Source organism: Anas acuta, chromosome 18 (assembly GCF_963932015.1).
Source record: "Anas acuta chromosome 18, bAnaAcu1.1, whole genome shotgun sequence".
In the NCBI taxonomy this organism is placed as follows: domain Eukaryota; kingdom Metazoa; phylum Chordata; class Aves; order Anseriformes; family Anatidae; genus Anas; species Anas acuta.
Window position 1 is genome coordinate 7,662,449 of NC_088996.1, and position 20,290 is coordinate 7,682,738.

The following is a 20,290-nucleotide window of genomic DNA, read 5'->3' on the forward strand; positions in this document are numbered from 1 at the left end:
TGTAGCTGCTAGGTCTACCTCAGTGACACTTAGCTAATCTTATTGCAAATGTGGAATTGAGATTATTTACTGTTTTTAAGGATTAAGGGATCTCATATGAATCTCCATAGAAAGGCTAAGTATTACTATGCCTAACTTACAAGAAGAAAACTAGGAATAAGAATGAAGTGCTTACAGGTCCCTCCCTGTACTGTGCTCTCCCACTTTGTAAAGAAGAAAAAAAAAAGATGTTGTTAGTATTGTTTACCTCACATTTGCCTCAGGCTGATTGATCTGGCCAATAGGCTAAAGAGCCAACTCACATTTGCACTCAGATTCAAATCAAAACCATTACAAGTGTTTCTAAAATTCCATCATTTACAACTCACAAAAATAAATGCTGTCTTACAAGTAGCTGCACTTCTGTTCTGTGGTGGAACAGATCATTGAAGTAATTCCTGATCCATCAAAACAAGAACAGCAAAAACTGTATAAGAAAGTTGGAAACTGAGAGAGTAAGGGGATAAAGAATTTAATCAAGATATTTCATTTTAAGACATCCATCTGTTCTGCTGGATTTAAGAAGCCAAGCTCTCCATTCATACAAACTAATTTAGGCCCTACAAGTAAACAGAGAAACACTCCTTCAACCTACATGAGAGACAGCCAAAGAAGAAGGCTGTTACAGCACAGCTGATCTTTGGAAGTTTGCTCAGCACTGGCAAACACTGCCGTCTAAAGAGACAGACAGCAAGATTATGACTGCTTTAGAAAATTTTTGACAGTAAAATAACTCAGACATCAATTAGCATAAAAGGTTAACACTGCATAAACATTATACTTAGTTTTATCTACAGAAATTATATAATTAAATTTTTTCCAAAGTCCTTAAGCTGCTTCATTGTGCTGTTATTCTCTTCCTTTATCCAGGTCTTTCCCTCAAGGCCATGCTGCACTTGAAATCGTCTAAAGTTGAGCTAAATAAGTGTATTCAAGGACTAGCTGAAAGTTTGTATTTGTCCATGTCTGAAATCACGGGGAAAAATGATAGACTTCTTCACATGCATGCAAGCCATTAGCTTTTCTGCTGGGTGAAGATTTTTGATAATCTGTATAACACTAAGTCATTAGAATTTACATCTGAATGCCATGAGAGGGTTTAATATAATGAGGAAAAAAAAAAAAAAACAAAGAACAAGTGTTCTGCAAGTTGTATGCAGAGGATGGGAAAATTGGCAGGGTAGTTGATTTCCAAATTCTTTTACAGAAAAGTGTTACAACAGACTTGGGAAAATCTTTCACCTATGAAAAAGATAAAGATAGCATTAGCTTTCATCACTGCCTGACTTGCTTTATATTTAGTGTCTGATAACATTGTCTCCTTTCATGTGAAAAGCTGTCCACTAGATGCCACTGTTTCTGCATAAAACTGCACCACAGCCCTCAACGGCCATTTGACTCGAAATATTCTGCATCCCTCCTTCTCCCCTCTTTTTTACTCCTTTTCTAAAATGTTCAGGTCAAATGACTGAAATTAAAAGGGAAAAAAAAAAAAAAGACCCTTTAGCAAATGGTCAATTTTTCTCCCCTTTGGATCCAAGATTGTAGTGAAAGTGGATGTTACTGTAGTGTCTGCCTCATGATATGGGAGCACCCCATTACATCATAGAAAGAAACATTTGGAAGTTTTTACAGCACACATTGTAGAGGCTTGTGACTTTTTACTGTCTGTCATTAAAATACTTACACTAGGAATGGATTTTTGTGTCTGATGTTTTTCACTCTCACAATGACTCTCATTTGATCTATTTTCAGTAACCCCAAACTGTAAGCTGCAGACAAATTATATAGTGAAAGCATCACCCATTATCTTACTACCTTTGTTATCTTTAGTAGCTTAGGGGACTATGTGTTAGGTTTTGTACCAAGCAGTACAGAAAGATCAGTCTATGCCCAGGGCTTAAAACGTAGTACCCCTCTTAAAAAATGGTAGATAAATAATATCAACTTTAATTTACATATGCAACAACCCAGCAAAAAGAAACAAAGGCTGAGATTTTAAAAGCATCAACTTCAACAAGGCCAAGACTGAAAGACTTCATCAAAGCCTGATAAGTATTATATGAAGTAGCTATAATATTGCTGCTAAGCAATTTGGTAGTTCAACTAACTGGTTATTTCCAGAAGACCACCTTACCTTGCAGAAGAACATGCACTAGAAGTACTTAATTACTAAGACTGGTATTTCCAGAATGGTCACTGAAATCAAGTCAATAACTTTGTTTATTTGAAATCCACTTTCACAGTGGTGAAGGTAATGAAAAATGCAGAATTAAAATTACTGGTTCGTAGTTAAGATGATACAGTACTTGCCCACTTCTCATTGAGGCCAAACAGGTGAGTATACTCTTCTAAATAGGATGGCAGTACTACTTCTCTGCAATATTTCTGAAAAGCGAACATGAAAGAATGAGATAAAGCAAATGCATATGACGATTTGAAATGAAATAATGTGTATGGAAATGTTTCCCTGCAATACTTTGGGGCTTTTTTTTTTTTTCCCCAAGTAGTTAGAGACTTGTTTTGAATGTTAGAATCTGGTTTTGAATGAAGACTTGTGTTTCTCTGTTTTGATGAATGAATACAAAAGCAACCTCTGAAACTGTGAAGGGAAACTGGATTGATTGAATGTGACCACTGAAGTAGGAATCTAGCTTAGATTCTCAGAAAAAACAAACAAACAAACAAACAAACAAAAACTTATTTAATGTCTACAGAGATCAGAGTGGACTTCAGAAGGTTATCTGAGCCTTTTATGGTCTACAACAAGTAGAAAATGTTGTGAGAACTATGTGTCTTGAGATTTCTGGTATGTGATTAGAAATGCTGAGTGATCTGTCTCCTTTCCGGCATTTTAATCCTTTTTCAGGACTGGGAGTAAAGATGTGTACTAAAATGAAAAACAGTAAAAACAGAAAAGGTTCAATGAACTTTGAGCTGATATAACTATCTTTATTGTAGCAAATAGGCAATCCAGCACAGTGTAGGCTCAACACAAAACCATAGAACTTCTTTTTTTTTTTTTTTTTTTTTTAGGGAGGGAGTTGTTCCAAGACAAGTGACATACCCTGTTTCCAATTCTGATATTTATGGCCATTTCTAAGGAGGGCCAGGCTGAAGTCTGGGGGCAAGAGGTAGCATGGGACAACATGGTGTTCCATAAATTGCTGCATTCAGCTCTGCTGACCATGCATGTACATTTATTCATTTTTCAATTGTAAAAAACACAATTTCAGTCTCACGGGAAACAAATCTGCAACAAACTTCATATAAAAGCAAAAACAAAACAAAGAAATAAATGAATAATATTTATATCTATGCTTATTTATGTATACAAATGTTTACAGATATTTTTATGTAGTTTAAGATACAGAAATTAAGCTTATGTTTTAACAGTGGATGGATCTGAATTGCATCTCAGCATTCCAGATGCAGAAATTATGGTTTTCAAGAGCCTTTTCTGCCCAGAGTTATTCATTCTCAAGTCCTGAGTATTTGGATGCATTTTGGTGAAACACAGTTTTGCTAACATGAAATCTACAGCTCTGGAGGGGATTTGGCAGATGGTTGGTGTTTGGTGTTTTAGATAAGAGCCATAGCAGAAACAAAATATTTCATTTTTACTTTTTCTCCCTCCTTCTCTCTATTTACCATTTGATGCTTTAGAGATGCCCAGGGAAAGTGAGAAAAAATGTTTTCTATTTCATATTGCACAGCTGTGGCACTGCTGGAGAAAAAACATTTTAAATATTAATATGGCTTTGGGACTAAAAGCATTTCTAAAAAGGCACTTCAATGCAATGACTTTCAGCAAAGTGAACAGTCACAAAAATAGAGTCAAAGATCAAAATCCCTTCTGCTGATAGTAAGGCAATTTATTTATTTTTTGGTGGATGCCTACAGAACTTGTTATGTGTGATTGTATCAGATGTTATGTGTGATTGCTTTCTACCTGAGTAAAGAATAGTTCATAGATGCAATAGTTTATGACGGCCTCTGGAGTCAAAACCATCTTTTTCTCACCTCAAACTTTTGGAGTGAAATGGACTGTCTCAGTTCTCTCTCCATGCCAGCTTTAGTGAACCGGGAATACTTCAGCACAAGTTAGAGCACAGCCTCTTCCACCTGCTAAATTCTGTAGTTGTGGTTAACCTGCAAATGGAGACTTTAGTGTTCTTACCCAATGCTACTAATGCGTCTAAGGGTGTATACTGTGGTTATCTCATTTAGCTCTGCCACAAGCCAGCCTGTGTAGTAATCATGCCAGCTGCACCTTGAGGTCACCCACACCAGTGGTACTCACAGTACTTCATCCCATCCAAAAAAGAAGCAGGGGTTTCCCTCAATGAAAACAGCTTGACAGTAGATTTCAGCAGAGGATGTTGCTTTAACTTTGTCTAGGATCCATCCCCAGGAGGCAGGGTTCTAGCACAGACAATACAGTGGGCTTACTAATGGCTGCAGCATTATTTATGCACCCAGACTGCTGACATACCTCCAGTTCTGCTTTGAAAAGGAATCATCATCCTTCATGGTCTGAAATTCATGGTTGCCAGGGGGCAGAAAGAGGCTACTTCCATCATTTTGGTTGCTCATCTATTTCCTATTTACCAGGGATGACAAATGTTCAAGCCACCTAGTTAATTTATTCCCAGGCTTTTAATTCTGCTCCGTGTGCTTTGCTGTCGAAACCACACTCTCTCAAGAGCAGGTCTGAAGTGAACAGCACCTGTGGCTCCAGTCTTTCAGTAGCAGGACACACGTGCCCAGAACAACTCGCCTAAGCAAAGAGAGAAATGGATTACAGCCCTGTGTTACACACAGTAAATCACTAGCACAGACAGAGAAGCACAGAGACAACAGAAGTACCAAAACAAGCTTTTTTAAAATGTGACTCTTTAAATTAAATAAGACAAGGAAATATATGAAATGACAGCAAGGTCACTTTTTCCTTAACTGTTGCTCCGATTTAAGCCCGCACATATCTTTCATTTATTTTCACCTTTGCTCTTTGGCTACCTCAGACTCGTAGGAGATGGTTAAAAAGCATTATAAGTGGAAAAGGGCTACAAATGACTCTAGGTATTTATCAGCTTATGCTAGTTTTGGTAATTTCCTTTTTTTTTTTTGTAATTCGTTTTCATAAGTGCCTAATGTTCCCTATTAAAACTCAAGTTCCACTACAGCAAGCAGTGTACAAACATCTCCCTGTATAATGAGGCTACATATTATGTAGGCAAACTTACTAACTGTAGATTGCAGTGCTTGGTTGTATTCACCCACGTTGTGACAGTGCTGATTAGATGTTGCAAACAATTGTAGTAGTTACTGAAAATCAAGATCAGCATTTACCATAACATCAGCATTCCAACATTGTTCACTTCATTTGCCTCATGACCAGATTTTACTGCCTACATACCTCTCCTTCTGATCTTCTTTGCTATCACACAAACAATGCGTGCCACTGCTCAAATTGATTGTTATTAGGCTGGGGTACTTAGGAACTATAAATACATCACTTCAACTGGCCTAAAATTTTTAGGGTGGAATAATGAACTGCATGATCTACACATATTGGTAAATAAAGTAACTTAATTTTGCTCAAATTAGCACTAAGTGTTTGCATTTAACTGAAAAGCTCCATAAATTCTATGTTCTTATTTAGAACCGTCAGCTAAAATTGAAGATGCAAACATCCAAAAATCCAAGCTCACATTAAGAAACCATGTGCCACTCAATGAATGAAGACCTAGCCTCCCCAAACCCAGGAACAGGGCAGTCTGCATGTATGCGGACATGGAAAATTGCTTTGCCAAGGTTTATGTAAGGAGAATAGAATCCACAATTCTAGAAGTGTCATAAAGTTTGACGTGCACTTCAAAATGTGTGCCTGTTTCAAAAGCATGTTGGAACAGTTATTCTCTCTGTCCCTGATGAGACAGAAATGTCTTTGCTTGCAGCTTTAATGCCTACTCAAGAGGAGAAAAAAGGGAATTGCACTTTCTGGCATTTTGGAGAACATGGGGCAAAGTTGGAAAGAATCCATGTGGAAGAAAGCTGAGGGGGTGGGATAGGAGGGAGCTAGGGCTGGAAACAGAAGACCTTTCGTTGTGCTTTGATTGAATCAGGTGAGGCGAGCAGGGACAAACAGAGGGCTGGTTTCTGAGAGCACAGAGCCCCTGCCTACGGTCTGTGCGGAAACAGTCTCTCAGCTTTGCTCTTTGTTCTTTTGGCTTAATTCAATCCGGGGACAAATTGCAGTGAAACTGGGTGTGTGTACGTGCAGGCGTGCATGTGTGTTTGGGGGGGTGGGTGAATGGACGGGAAGGCGGACACAAAAAGCTGCCCTTGTGACAGGGCCCAGGTCTGACACAAAGACCACCAGTGACCCTGCTTACACTGGGGCTGCCCAGCACAGCTGTCTGCTCATCTGTCTGTCCATCAGACGGCCACAGCCTGTCAGGCAGGGGGTCAGCCCCCCGGCATCACCTGCCTGCCTCACAACCACCTCGAGTGAAGGCATCGGGCCTGCACGCGGCTGTAAGCCTGCCTGCCTTGTGTCACTGCGCTGCTCCGACACGTTGAGCAGAGTAAAGACAGGTTCAAACTGACAAATGAACCCCAAGAAGGTTTCCACTGCCATAACAGGCCAAACCAAACCTGTTTATGGGGCAAAGGACTTTCACGGTGAGACTGTGCCAGACAGGGAAGCCTAAGGCAGCATGAAGTCCATACCCTCATCTTCTTCCTCCTGCGCTGAGGATCTCTTGGCCCAGACTCCTGGGCCAAGAGCAGTGCCTCCTTCCGAATCTCCTCCAGAGCTGTTGTCCTGTCTCACAGGAGGAAAGCAGATGAATTGCCAGAGAAGGGGCAGTGGATGCCAGGCTGAAGGCACCGAGGACCTGTCTTTCTATTGCATTTGTCCTTTGGTCATCTATAGGGCATATATTATTCCCTCTGGAAGCCCCTGAGTTATGGTCCATGGACCACTGGGAAGAGATCTACAGAAAATAGCTAGCATAGCAATCTCCCTTTTAGTCCATATCATACCAAATGAGGGACCACCGGAAATTTTTTTTAAATGTACATTTGTTTTCTCTGTTGCTAAAATAAGACTCTCACAGTTATATACAAATACCAACAGGCTGATGTAAAGAAGACCCAGAACACTGAGTTTGTTGGCTTTTTTTGTGTAGTGTGGGAGTTTACATTGTGTTGGATGGTTCTTCAGTTTGATGTTGCTTCTACTTCAAGCATTGGGAACTGTGCTTAAAAGGAAAGTGGCTATTCTAAATTAACTGATTTTTTAATTGCCTTATGTTGCTGTGTCCACTTAGCTCCACTGTCTGTGCATCTTTCTTTGTGTTTTGATATATGACAACAGTGCAGAAATACAGCATTGTGGGATGTGAAGTGGCTCAGTGGAGGAGGATATAAACCAGATGTGTAACGTATCCAGTGTGTGCTCAATGTACCTCCTGTGACCTGTCTAGAGATGATACAAATACAATCATTTATTGAGACAAAAAAATGGAAATTAGCTCCGAGAGCAAGGAGGGAATATTACAGACCAGAGCAGCTCAGAGAATACAAAATCATTTCAGGCTACCAAAAAAAGAAAAGGAAAAAGAAAGAAACATCACAATTTTTCTACAATTTTGTAAATAAAAAGAAGCTAAGTGTCTTCCCCCCATATTTTGATTAAAACCACAAAGACAATTCTCTGAGGGGACCTCCAGTTTGTTTCTTAAAATCTTTTGTTAAATTATACGTAAATTATCTCAGACAATGGTTACAATAAAGCTGCAAGCCTATCACCTTTTGTCACCTTACGTTTTATCCTAATAGTGCAAGCATCTCCCACAAGACCAGACTTTAGTAAAATGATACTACTCCCTATGACAAGTCCTACCAAATTGATTTCAGAGGTTGCATCTGAAAATAAAACCTCATTTCAGGATGATTTTTTTCCTCCAAGGGATTTTCGCTTGAATTGCTAGACTCATTTGTTATAAACCTGGATAAACTGATGTCATGGATATCAATGGCTGCTAGTCTCCATTACAGCACAGGAAAAAATATGACCTATCTGTGTAATAGTTTATACCCAAATTCTGCTAGAGTTACCAAATGGGCTGGTTTGTGGAATACAGGGATACTAATGTCAGCAAGTGTCACCAACTCTTGCCTATTACAATTGAAGCAATGGTAGAAGGATTTGAAACTGGCCACTTTTCATTGGTATTTGGAGAAATGTTGGTTTGTTTGTTTCAGGCAGTGGAAGCTGCTGGCATCTGAAAGCAGGCACATAAGGCTGTCCTAGAAACAACTGGTGCTAGCTCACAACTGCAGGTATTAAAAGCGATACTGGAACTCAAGACAGGTCAATGTAATACCTTTAGTCCAAAATTCTACCTCATTAATACCTTGTCTACCCCCTAAAGATTGTTTTTCATTAATGAGATTTTAGGTTCCTTGGAGCCCATGTCTCAGAGGAGGCTGAAATGTGGGGGGTTTGTTAAGCTGTTTAGCACCAGACAAATGGATTCAGAAAGGTACATCAAAGCAGCAATAGTTGTCAGCAGCTCAGTGATAAAACTGAAACAAACACAAAAAAGGTGCAAAAACACTGGCCTGGCAGATAGATGTCTTTCCAGGATGAGTCCTCATTATTTTGTTCTGTTACTGGGTTCAATCTTCCTCTTTGTCTGCACATTGCTGGTCTCAAGTCTTGCGATAATGTGCACAAACAAGTTTATTTTGATTTTTTTTTTTACAGTCCCATTGTATTAAAGAAGTCACAGATGCTACAAAAGGGATTATTGTCATGAGCCTGAACCTGCCCAGCCTGAGCAGTGGCTATGAGAACATTTCTCTTGTGACAGAGTTTGGGAGGGTGAGTTTTCCCTTTCTTCTCTCACCTTGGCCGTCGGCACGGCAGGTCCCAGCAGTGGCGCTCCCTGTTCCCACACAGACGGGTGGGCTGGGAAGGGGAGCTGAGGAATTTTGGCTTGGCACCCCTCACGTACCGAGGCAGCCAGGCGGCAAGGAGGGGAACGCAGTCGGAGCCAAGCACAATGCGAACACGGATTGCTTCTTTTGGAAAGGAGCAAACCCAAGAGCCACAACTGAAGCACTGCTTTGCTGTTGGGATAACTCAACCGTACACTGCGTTGCCCCTAAGTCAGTCCAGTAAAACTAGGACAATATTTCACTAACTTGGGAAATGATCTTTGGGCCGTGTCACAGAACTGAAGTACTCATTGTTTAGATAGTTTGGGAAAAAATACCTTGTTTTTCTTTGGTTGACTGGTCTCTGGAAAGTTGAGGATGGCATGCACATTGTGGTAAAGAGGAAAAATGAGCACAAACAAGGAATTTGAATTAATTTGACACACTGGGAGTAGTATTGCTGGGAAATTGTAGAAATTGCGAACTGTAAAAGAAGGCAACACAAATAACTCTGTTACTGCTGATGAGATGGACAGAGGATTCCCAGGACAAAGCATGGCTGAAAACTGTAAAGTGCTCAGTGGCTGCTGAGAAACGGAAAGGTGCTCCAGCAAAAGGAGCAGAGGAGTTACCCAGGAATGTGAGAAGTTCACAGCCTAGCCTAGATAGTTTCATCTGTGTGGCTTGGATGCTGCTAGTCTGATCAGGCTATCCTTCAATGGCCCTTTGGGCTGCTACTGAAATGCAGTTCTTCCACTCCCTCTTCCCCCAGACACTCATTTCTGTGCTTTCTTATGCCAGCACAAGCATTCATGTGGCTGTACTACCCTAAAAAACTAATTATGCTTTTTTTTCTTTTAATTGGGTTGATATTCAGCTGGATCAGTTCTGTGGTCCAGCTCGCTGCACAGCCACATAAACACTGGTGCCAGACAAGAGTGGGTGAGAAAAGTGACTGGGTGCAGAGGAAGAGGGGAGAGAGGACTGGAACCACCCCTTTCAGCAGCAGCCAGATTTATGCCAGATTAAAGTGACCGTGTAACCGCAGCCTCTTTGAGTAGCCCCCTTAATTTCATTTGGGGCATGTGAAGAATCAGCTCTTACTCCTACCGAGTAAGAGCAGCACAAGCAGGCTTTTATCATCTGATAGGCTCACATTTGCTAAATTTGTGATGTGCTCCATGCTCTGCCAGAATTTTTGGAAGGATCTGTGGCAATTACAAGGAAACCCACCTAGGGACAATATCATTCCAGTGTAAGAAGGCTGGTATGTATGCAGCCACTTCAGCAGCTCCATCTGCTATGAAAGCAAATGAACTCAAGAGCAGACAAGAACTGATATGTGAAGTTACAGTGTAAGTCTGACTGCATAAATTAAAAGGACGGGAATGCAATGGATTTTGAATAGGTTCTTTCACATGACAGTGTTCTCCTGGAATCAGAGGGCAGACATTGCAGAAAAAAAGAAGCTTTACAGTGTTCTGAAATAAATATTAGTATTTTTCTTAGCACAGAGGAGTTAAATGAAGTAGCAAATCAAAACACATGTGTGTATGTGTGTATGCATATACATTAGAGACAGGAAGCATGGACTGTAGCAAAAGGGGATTGATGCAGAATATCGACTAATAGAGAACACGGACAGAATATTGACTGTGTTACAAATTTTCTGCTTTACCCAAGTTGCCTTCTTTCTGGGCTGGAACTGGCAGACATGTGAAGGTCTGAGCTTCCAGCTTGGAATTTCAGCTTCCCTATGCAACCCCCTGCAAACCACTTTGTGGAAAGAGTTTTGAAATGGTGCACCAATGCTTCCCTGAATCAGCTGACAGCCTGCAAGGAAAAGTCTATGGGAAGAACAGCTACGGTCATATGTTCATTCTGATGCTGGGCTAGGTCAAAGCCTCGGGTTAAATGGCTCTTGTACATACCACCAGGGTTAACTAATTCACTGCTCTTCAAAATAGATATAAAAATAATTGGTTTAAAGTTGTGTTTATTTGTTATGTCTAAAGCAAACAGAACTTATTTTGAAGGCAAAGCCTGAAGAAACAACACTAGCTGTTCACCCAGAATTCAACCCCGAGATTTTGGAGTTGATGGGAGAACCTGGGAATGCAGAATGTAGTCAGCACTGGGCAAGGGTAAGTATGAAAAGGTTAATGCTGGTGTTTAAGGCATTCATTGCCTCCCCAGTAAATCTGCATCTGATAAATGGTTCTTCATAACCCAGTGTTGCTTATAGATCTATAAAGAGGCAAGTGTTAATTTCAAACCCATGCGTAAAGACGTGGGGCCAGTTTACTACCCAGTCTGCCACTATCATTCTCCCCAGTTGAAATTCTGGCTTGTGATACCATGAGGTATTGTGAAATCACAGTTACCAAAATAAAATAAAATAAAAATAAATCCATTTACATCTGTACTCACTTGGATCCTCCAGAAGGAAAAAAGACTTAATTTGCAGTAAGGGACATTTGTGGACCATCTGCGCATTTATGTACTCCTAATTTGCACCATTCTGATTCATTCACAAAACATTGCTCCTGCTGATGTGATGGGTCTTGGTGCTGCCTGTGCAAGCCAATGCATTAACTTGTTGCCTTACTGCTGCCTGTTCGGCTACGAGAATTAGAGTAAGAAGTCATTTTAATGCTTTCCAGTATACAGATGGGGGATTGACTTAGCTGCTCCAACATTATACCTTTGTGTGCCATTTCCAATAGGAAAGCACCACACCAACCCTTCCTGTACCCGCTTAACTGGTGGCCATTCATTTTGCTGAAGGAAGACAAAATATTCCCCAAGCAGAGGCATCTCTCAGGCTGAGGATAGGTGAAATGCTGAGTCCAAACTTCTAGGATTTAAACCCCTCTCTGCTGGTCATCTGGAAATGTTCTTACACTTCCAGACACAGCAAAAAGACCAGGCACCTAAATATTTATGGAAGCTTCTTGGAGAATTATGAGCCCGACCACTTCTTCCCCAGTGTCATTACAGTATGCTGTCTGGCCCCGGAGCGATGGTAATGGTTCCCCTACGGGTGACATTGCTGATGCTTTTGCAAAGTGCTTACTTCACTCTCAGTTAACAACTGCTCCGTTCCCTGGGTGGCTGGCAGCTGAGCTCTCCAGCCACCCAGTTACAATTTAGACAATATTTTTGCAGGAATCATAAAAGCAGAATAAATCAGGATGTGTTGAGATCCAAGGACTCCTACAGGGTCTCCAAGAAACAGCATAATGCTATTTTAGGTCACTGTAGTAATGACACCAGTACCAACGCTGGTAACAGAAGTAATTCCATGCCCAGTCTGCAAGAGACTTAGGACTATTTATAAAACTGCCACCTTTAAAAACTTTCCATCTGCCACTATGAAAGTAGCCGTGTCTCAGAATGTTTATAGAGAACATTATTTTTTTTGCTGTTTTCTTCATTTTTATTTAGGATTTGTACAGTTTATCTCCAATTTTAATGAAATGCTTTAGCTTTTCTGATAGTCTGCTACGAGTTCTGCTCTTAATCTTGTAGGTGTTCATTTGATTTTGAGCAACTGAATACTTTAAGCTTCAGTTTGTCTTCTATTAATGTAATTTCAGCGACAGCTTTTAGGTTTGTTCTTTCACATTTATTGATTACAATAAATTTATTAAAGTTCGGAATTGTTTTTCTTTCAATAATAGTACAGATCAAAAGCACTGCAAATCCAGTCAAATTGGTTTTCTAGGAGGACATGCATGTTAAAACTGAATCAAGGAAGCATGTTTTCACTGAAAAGATACCTCTAATTCCCTATAAGCTGAATTCTTTTGACATTCGGAATGAGATATTTCTGGTACAGTTTGACTACAGCCTTTTTTTTCCCTAGGCAATTACTTCTGAAGCATTAACAAGTTTTCTCTGCGAAGCTGTCCTCTCTCAGCTGACCAGTCCTTCTCTTATAAGCCTGGTCCAAAGCCTGCTGAGGCTGATTTCCATTCCTTTGACTCAGACCCACCATCCATGTCTCCCAAACTTCTGCGACAGTAGAAATTATTCACCCTCTAACTGTCTTATTAAATTTCAGCTGGTCTTGGCTACCAGCCTGCTCCAAGGGTTGCCTTGTCAGGTTGCTTGTTTACCTTCACCAAAACACCAGAAGTAGTTTAAACTGAAAACATGCCAGTTTGGAGTTTCATGCAAAACATTCAGTCTAAATGAAAAAAATGATTTAAAAGAAAAATACAGAACGCTGCTGCAATCCAGTGTGTCTCTGCCATCAATAAAAGATACAGCTAGTCACTTCATTCAAAACAAAACATGCAGTCTTTCAAAATACCCTCCCCGATCAGACCACCAAAGCACTTAGCTTCTCTCCTTTGCTCACCAAATATTTTTATGATTTTCCAAAAGAAACAGCCAGGCAAAATGCTAATAACCACTCGGCGAGTATGGGAGTACATCATGTCTCCAGACACCATGAAAATAAAATAAATCACTACAGAAACAAAATTTTATACGGCTTGTTTTTTAAATCATGTTTTTTCTATAAGGCAATGGTGAAGAGAAGTGTGAACCAACCTAGGGAGCAAATGGCTATTCCTGCTTAGATCTTGGAACACTGTTATTATCAGAAGAAGGCCATCTCTAGAAGCAGCCAAGATGTTTAAGATCACTGGCCATGGTCTTTAGAAACCCTTTAAAATCAGAATGTCAACATTAATGGCTGTATCTATACTAATACATAACATGCACAATTTTAACAATGAGGGCCATTAATCACTGTGGTATCTTATCTAGGGATGAACAAGATTCCTGTTACAGTCTCTACATCAAGACTTGGCATATACATGTCTGTGTCATGCTGCGATGTAAAGCAGAGACTTGAGAGCCATCTTAAAACCACCTAGCTCATACTGACATGAGGCCAGCATAGTGCAAATTAATTAGGCCAATTCATCCAGTTCTTACTAGGGTAAATCAGACCATCCAGGGTTCAGCTGGACTGCTCTCTGTCCCCACCAACTTGTTTACAGCTATCTAGGTACCTTCACTCTTCCCGTGGTCTCCAGTGGAGATGTAGCCTGGCTGACTTCCTACAGGACGTGTTAAAGTGCCACTGGATGTTCTGGGCTCTGTGGAGACACCGCTGGATCACGCTGACAGCCTGGTAGAGAGCCCTTCTCCAAAGAGGACACAGACAAATATATCAGCACTACCACGGAGATCACTCAGTGATACGGATAAAAATTTCTCCCTCTGGGACTGGCTCTGGGTCCCCCCAGATCCCACTGTGGTTTGTGAACTTCAGGCCACGCAGGGAGCCAAGCCCGTGACCTTCCTTGGTGTCAAGGTTCACAGAGAAGCAGCTTCCTGGGACACCCGGTGAGGCGCACAAAGCCGTGTGCCTTCATGCCTCGTTGTGCTTCCAGCCTAAGCAGCGTCAGCCACTACCTGGGAAGTTCCCTTCTGCCTGTTCCTACCCTACATTGCAGAACAGACTCCTATTTCAGCATCCATTTCTATTAATACACACTGGATATTCCCCCCCCTTCCTCCCCAATTCTGTCTTTCAGTGCTTGTCCTTGGCTCCCCTTACCAACCTGCAGGACAAACTTTCTGCCTCTTCTGCAAGGGCCTGAGCCCAGGAGCCGTGCCGAGCTGGCACAGCAGGCACTTGAGGAGTGGGAACATTTCAATCCCACTTTAGGATTTGCCACCAGAAAGCCAGGCACACACACTGAAATGCTGCCCATGCAGTACCGCAGTGTCTTCTATAAGAAAACATGGATTTCTGCCACTAGACAGACACAGCAGCTAGTAAGCTATTCCCTGCATTCTTCTATCCCCCTGGGCACCCTGTGTAAGGGAAACCATTGATGCTTGCCATCAGATAGACACACAGACTAGTAATAAAGTACCCATGATTCACTGCATTTTTATTCCTTGGGGTAGTTCTGAAGAGGGAGCTACTGATTTCTTACTTATGTTTAAATGATTTGTGAAGGGAAAAAAAAATCTATTTTATAGCCCGTGCCGTTAGCCATAGGGGAATCTGTTTTCTGTGAGCTCTGTATTTCATGTGACAGATAGCTTTCCTCTAATCACTTATCTTTACTTTGGTTGTTTTAGGAAACTCGAGTTTTCCCTTATCTTGTAATTTTGATCAGTTAAAAGTTGCTGTCTATTGGGTGAAACATCAAAGCCCTCCCGGTTTCTGCATTTACTCATTTCAATAGGAGATTTCCCATCATGAGGGACAGGATCTTTAAAGCCTCATCATTTAAACACGGTAGCCCTCTCCAGTCCATACAATTACCCTAATGATCATGTAAAAGCAAAGAAGATGAAGAGAAACAGACATGACCAGTAGGCGCTGCTGCTCACAGCTTCCGAGCTCCTGCACAGAGCAAGCCCAGCACGTGTGGAAGGGAACTGTCAGGGGAAGAGCAGCCAGGACGCCCTGTGCTGCCAGCCCTGCGCTGGGGAGGCCACAGCCGTCACCTCTGTCCTCCAAAGCAGAAGGCCACTGCAGGTTCTGCTGTAGCCAGGGGCTTGGACACCACAGAGAAAGCCACAGCGTGGCAGCCTAAATAAAGATAGAGGTCTCCACGTTCTGCCAGCAAGGGGAATCCTATTCCCAAGACAGACTGGAGCCACATCATTGCATAATGCTCTAGAAAGCACATCATCTCCTGGAACTCCCACGGCACGGCACGACCACAGGGCATATTTTGGTGAGTGGTGTGAATATGGCCCTTCTTCGCCATTTCCTTTCCATATTAGTCACATTTAGTCCTGCTCTGCTTGCTGCCTCTGGAAGCCTAGCATAAGCTCTGCGTCTGGTCAGGGAAGAAAGCAAGCAAAGCATTTTCTGTAGGCAAGAATCCACAGCTCAAAACCACCTAATAATACGTCTCAGTTCTTCCTGACTTGGTAGTGTCTGTGCTGGAGAGGCCAAGGTTTGGAATAGAAGGAGTTGGCCAGGACAAAAGTGCACTGGCAGAGCTCTGTGGAGGCACTCACGCAAATCCTGCCCACACTACATCTGGATCCATCCAGGGCTTTCATGATCACTGGGTTTGCCAACCTTTTTTTTCTTTTTAAAGCAAACAATCAATAAAGGGAGAGAAAAAAATTAAGTAGCTGCTTGGCCCGAAGTTTGCTGCTACTCAGGAACTTCCCACATTGTGCTAAGTGAAAGCAAAGCAGGAAGTGTACTCGTTTGGGGCCCAATTCGCACCCAAGTCCTTGGCCTCTGCAGCATCTGCTCTTTCAGGGAGGCTCAAATGCTTGGATGTGGCTGGTGAGCTCTTAAAGCTGCTGGGCCAAACAGGCAGAGTTCAGGGCTGAACTGGCTGAGAGGCAGCCTGTTTCTGTGCATTTCTCAGGGAGAGGTTGCTGACAGAGTCCTTCAGGAACCCAGGCTGGAAAGCTGTTGTTCACACAGGGCAGTCCTTCTGATGATCAGCAGTGAATTAGCAGCTTTCTTCCATGTGCTAACATTTGCTACTGCCACTGCAAGGTAAATGGCAGCCCGGCACTCAGCTCTCACAGCACAGCACCCACACCCACATCACACCCACAGACTTCACTTCTACCAGGCTGCCCAACCAACCTTCAAACCCCTTAGCAGGGAGGACTCTTTATTTGACCGAATTAACGCAGACTAATTTATGAACCACCTGGGGCATCGCAGCCTTTCCTGTTGTCTCCAGGCAGGTTTCTGTGTTACCTCCTTTACCTTGAGAGGACAGCCTGAATCTTCATCAGAGTTATCGGCACACAGAGACCTTATTCAGAGGACTCCTGCTTTTAGGACACAGAAGCAGACACAATAACTTTCTTGGTGAAGGTGCAGATAACACCTTGTGGAACAACAAATTCAACACCACCAAATATTTCAAATATTTCTTCTGTATAGAAATATTCCTTCTCCTTGCTGCCAACTGCTTACCATCGTCTAACTTCAGTGGGAACAGCCTCCTTTTCACAAGGCATAATCAGTTTGTCTTTATGGGGCATTACAGTAAGAGATCTTCTGAAGATTATCTCTTATGTGCAAATTATTAATTCAAGGTAAAGATCTGGAATCATCCAAGAGACACAGAGGCTGCCTGAAGCAGAGGTACAGATCCTGGAACGAGCAACTAAACACCTCATTAACTGAGTTTCATACCAGTTAGTCTGAGTGACTGAATATTTCCAACACAATTGAAACCGTGGTTCTCTGAATTAATGTTATTTTTAATAAAAGGAGGCGTTGAGTTGCCTTCTTTGGTGTGCATTGTGGAATGTTTCTAACTTCGCTACCAGACACGGCTGCATTTGAGTGATATTTGTGAGGCACTTGGAGAAGAAATGTGCTATATAAAATTAGAGATTATGCCAAACCTCAGCGTTGGATTAATACGTCTGTATGAATTTAGAGGATGAAAAGCCATCTTCCATTTGATGGCAGGGTGTCAAATTCCATGTTAGTGTAAACTGATGCAGGCAGTTAATTATAACAAAGTCATTCCAGTTATACTGACAAAGAATCTGACCTTGGTCCATTTGCCTGAAATGAAACAACCAAAATCCTGGGTCTGAACATGCCAAAACTCTGTATTTAAACTGGCATCTTAGTTTTGCTTTTTGGGCTTATTTTTGTTTGTTTGTTTTAAGATGGATCTTCTTATAGCAATAATATATTGCTATACAAATATACTGCAATAAATACTAGCAGAGAAAAGTCACAGATCAGAAGAAAATATTATTTATAAATTACAGAATTTTAGAAATATTTTTTTTTCAGGTGAAAGATTTGTATGCTCACCTGAAATTGCTAAGTGAGCACATATGGCAGTTCAAAGAAAGAGTAAGTTTCTCTTCAACACTAAGGAATTAATTTCATGTTCTCAAACTCTAAATATATCCCTCCCATGGTTTGGTAAATGGCACACTGTGAAAACTCACTCCCTGCTAGTGCATGAAATTAGGATGCTGCAGTCCAACAGCATCGATTCTCCTTTGATTAAGAAGTGAGCAGTGCAGTAGCACTAGTATCTCAAGCCAGATCCCTTCTGCTACAGAGGACCCAGCTAATACAGACCTCAGCAAACAGATCTGTGGGACCATTTTCAAAGTGGTTTCAGTGTCTCACTGGGAGATTTTTGCTGGCTAAATTAACAAAATTCAGAGCATACATTAGGTCCGTGACTCCAGTTAATGAGTCCTTTGTTTTATTAGATGAATGGGTAAGAAGGGTCATTTTCTAATACACTTTTTCCCAGCAGAGTAAAATATCCACCACTGAAAACAGCCATAGGCGATCCATTATTTTTTATATTACTCATGTAAGTTGCTCCTTACAAATAATGAACACTCATAACTAAGCACTGCTCAGAAGAATAAATGACTAACCAGATTTTATCAGTACACAAGCTAAATTCAATGATTTATGAAGAAATCTTGGTCCCGTCTAATGGAATTTTCCCAAAATAAATTCATGTAAACAACTTGCCACAAAGAGGCAGTCAGTGCTGGTTGGTATGTGTAAACAGCTTTAACAGTTGAGAATATAATCTCCTTGACTGCTGGGCAGTCTGGGGAGATTCATGCAGAGTCTCCGTTCAGAAAACCACCTTTGGCTCTGATCCTCCTGACATCATAATGCCACCCATTTCAGTAGTTTTTAGCAAATGTTACTGTCATCATAGATGGGCAGAATGATTTTGCCTCTCAAAGCCAGCACAATTTTTACAGTCCTCACCAGAATCTCAGGATGCTATTCATGTGTAGGACTATTGGGAGGAGGTGAGAAATGGAAAAAAAATCCAACTCCTGAATAAATGTATCACAGTGTGTTCAGCTTCCAGGGGTAGATTATCAATACCTTTTTACATCTTCCTAGAGTCAAGCTGAAAGTCCATTTCAGCTGTATTAACGGGTTGCAGTCATTCTTAACATGTTTCCATGGGAACTTCTGTTTTCATGGTCTCTAACTGCAAGGTGAAGTCAGATATTTGATAAATTATCTCACTGATGTTAATTAGTCCTGCTGGAAGATAACACTGAAAGCAACGCCTGTAAACTAATCTCTGTGAGTGGCTCAAACCGATTTGGACTGGTTCCCAAACAACCTAAAGCTCAGTTCTTTCAAACTGAACCACACCATTTACAAAGTTTGCATCATTATCAAAAATGTTTCCTTCTCTGCCTTAACTCATCCTTAAAAGCAACACATCACAGACAGCATCAGTTCTGTTAGAATAAGAACCAAAAGGGAGCCTGGCTCAGTACCAAAACTGCAAAAGACAGTTAGCTTTTGCTAATAACTATTTGTAAACATAGCATCATTAGCTGTTTCTTGGGGATGAAAGCTACAGTACAGCATGTTCCACTGCTCAATGGAAGAAGAAATCCTACACTACACACACAGATTTTATGGGCACTAATAAGTACCTTTTTTAGCTTCGTAGAACTTTGGAGGCTTTCTACATTAGCCTGGTTTCCCAATATGTCTGCTACGTGGATGAAGACTGGTGTATTTTAAAAGGGCCTAGTGATTTTACATGCCCCTGCTGGGTTGCCTAACTTGTGCCAGCCCTGAGAACAGCCTGATAGCTTGAGGATTTCCAAAAATCTGCTGCTTTGAGGTATCTCTGCATAACACCTCATCAGTCTCTCCTCAACTCTGCTCAGTGACAAAAAACCCTCCCCAAACACTCCTTGCTCCTGAAGTTGTCGCTGAAGCCAGACAGGGTGCTTGCTCATAGAGATGTAAGATTTAATTTTCAATTGGAACCAAATGCTGCTGGTAGATAGTTGGTGGTTGTGATCTTGACCGGGAGGTGACTGAAGTGGTTCTTATGACTTTTATCATGTAACTCTAAGTTAGACCAGTGTCAACGGAATCAGTATTTACTTCCACTGCCTCGCATGGCCACCCGATCAGCTTGCTCTCATGTGAGTTGTGAGCTGTTTTGGAATAGATTTGCTTGAATATTGAACTTGTCTCAAATTTTAGGTTCATTTGGTTAAAACAGAAGGAAGTCTCTTTAGCCACCTGAATTAAAGGATATTATCCATGCATGGCTTTTACATTAGAATAGTTTCATTTTGAAATAAGAACAGAATAGTTCAATTCAATCATTGGCACAAAAATAATACCACTATCAGATAATGGAGACTTCCTAGGAAAGATATACCTGATGTCAGACAGCTTCGTAAGTAGGCCAGCAGCCAGTTCTAATGGAAAAACAGTCTGTGAAGAATTCCCAGCATATTATATTCCCAAGCTTTTTAGAAGCTATTTTCTGGCTAATCAAAAAACAGA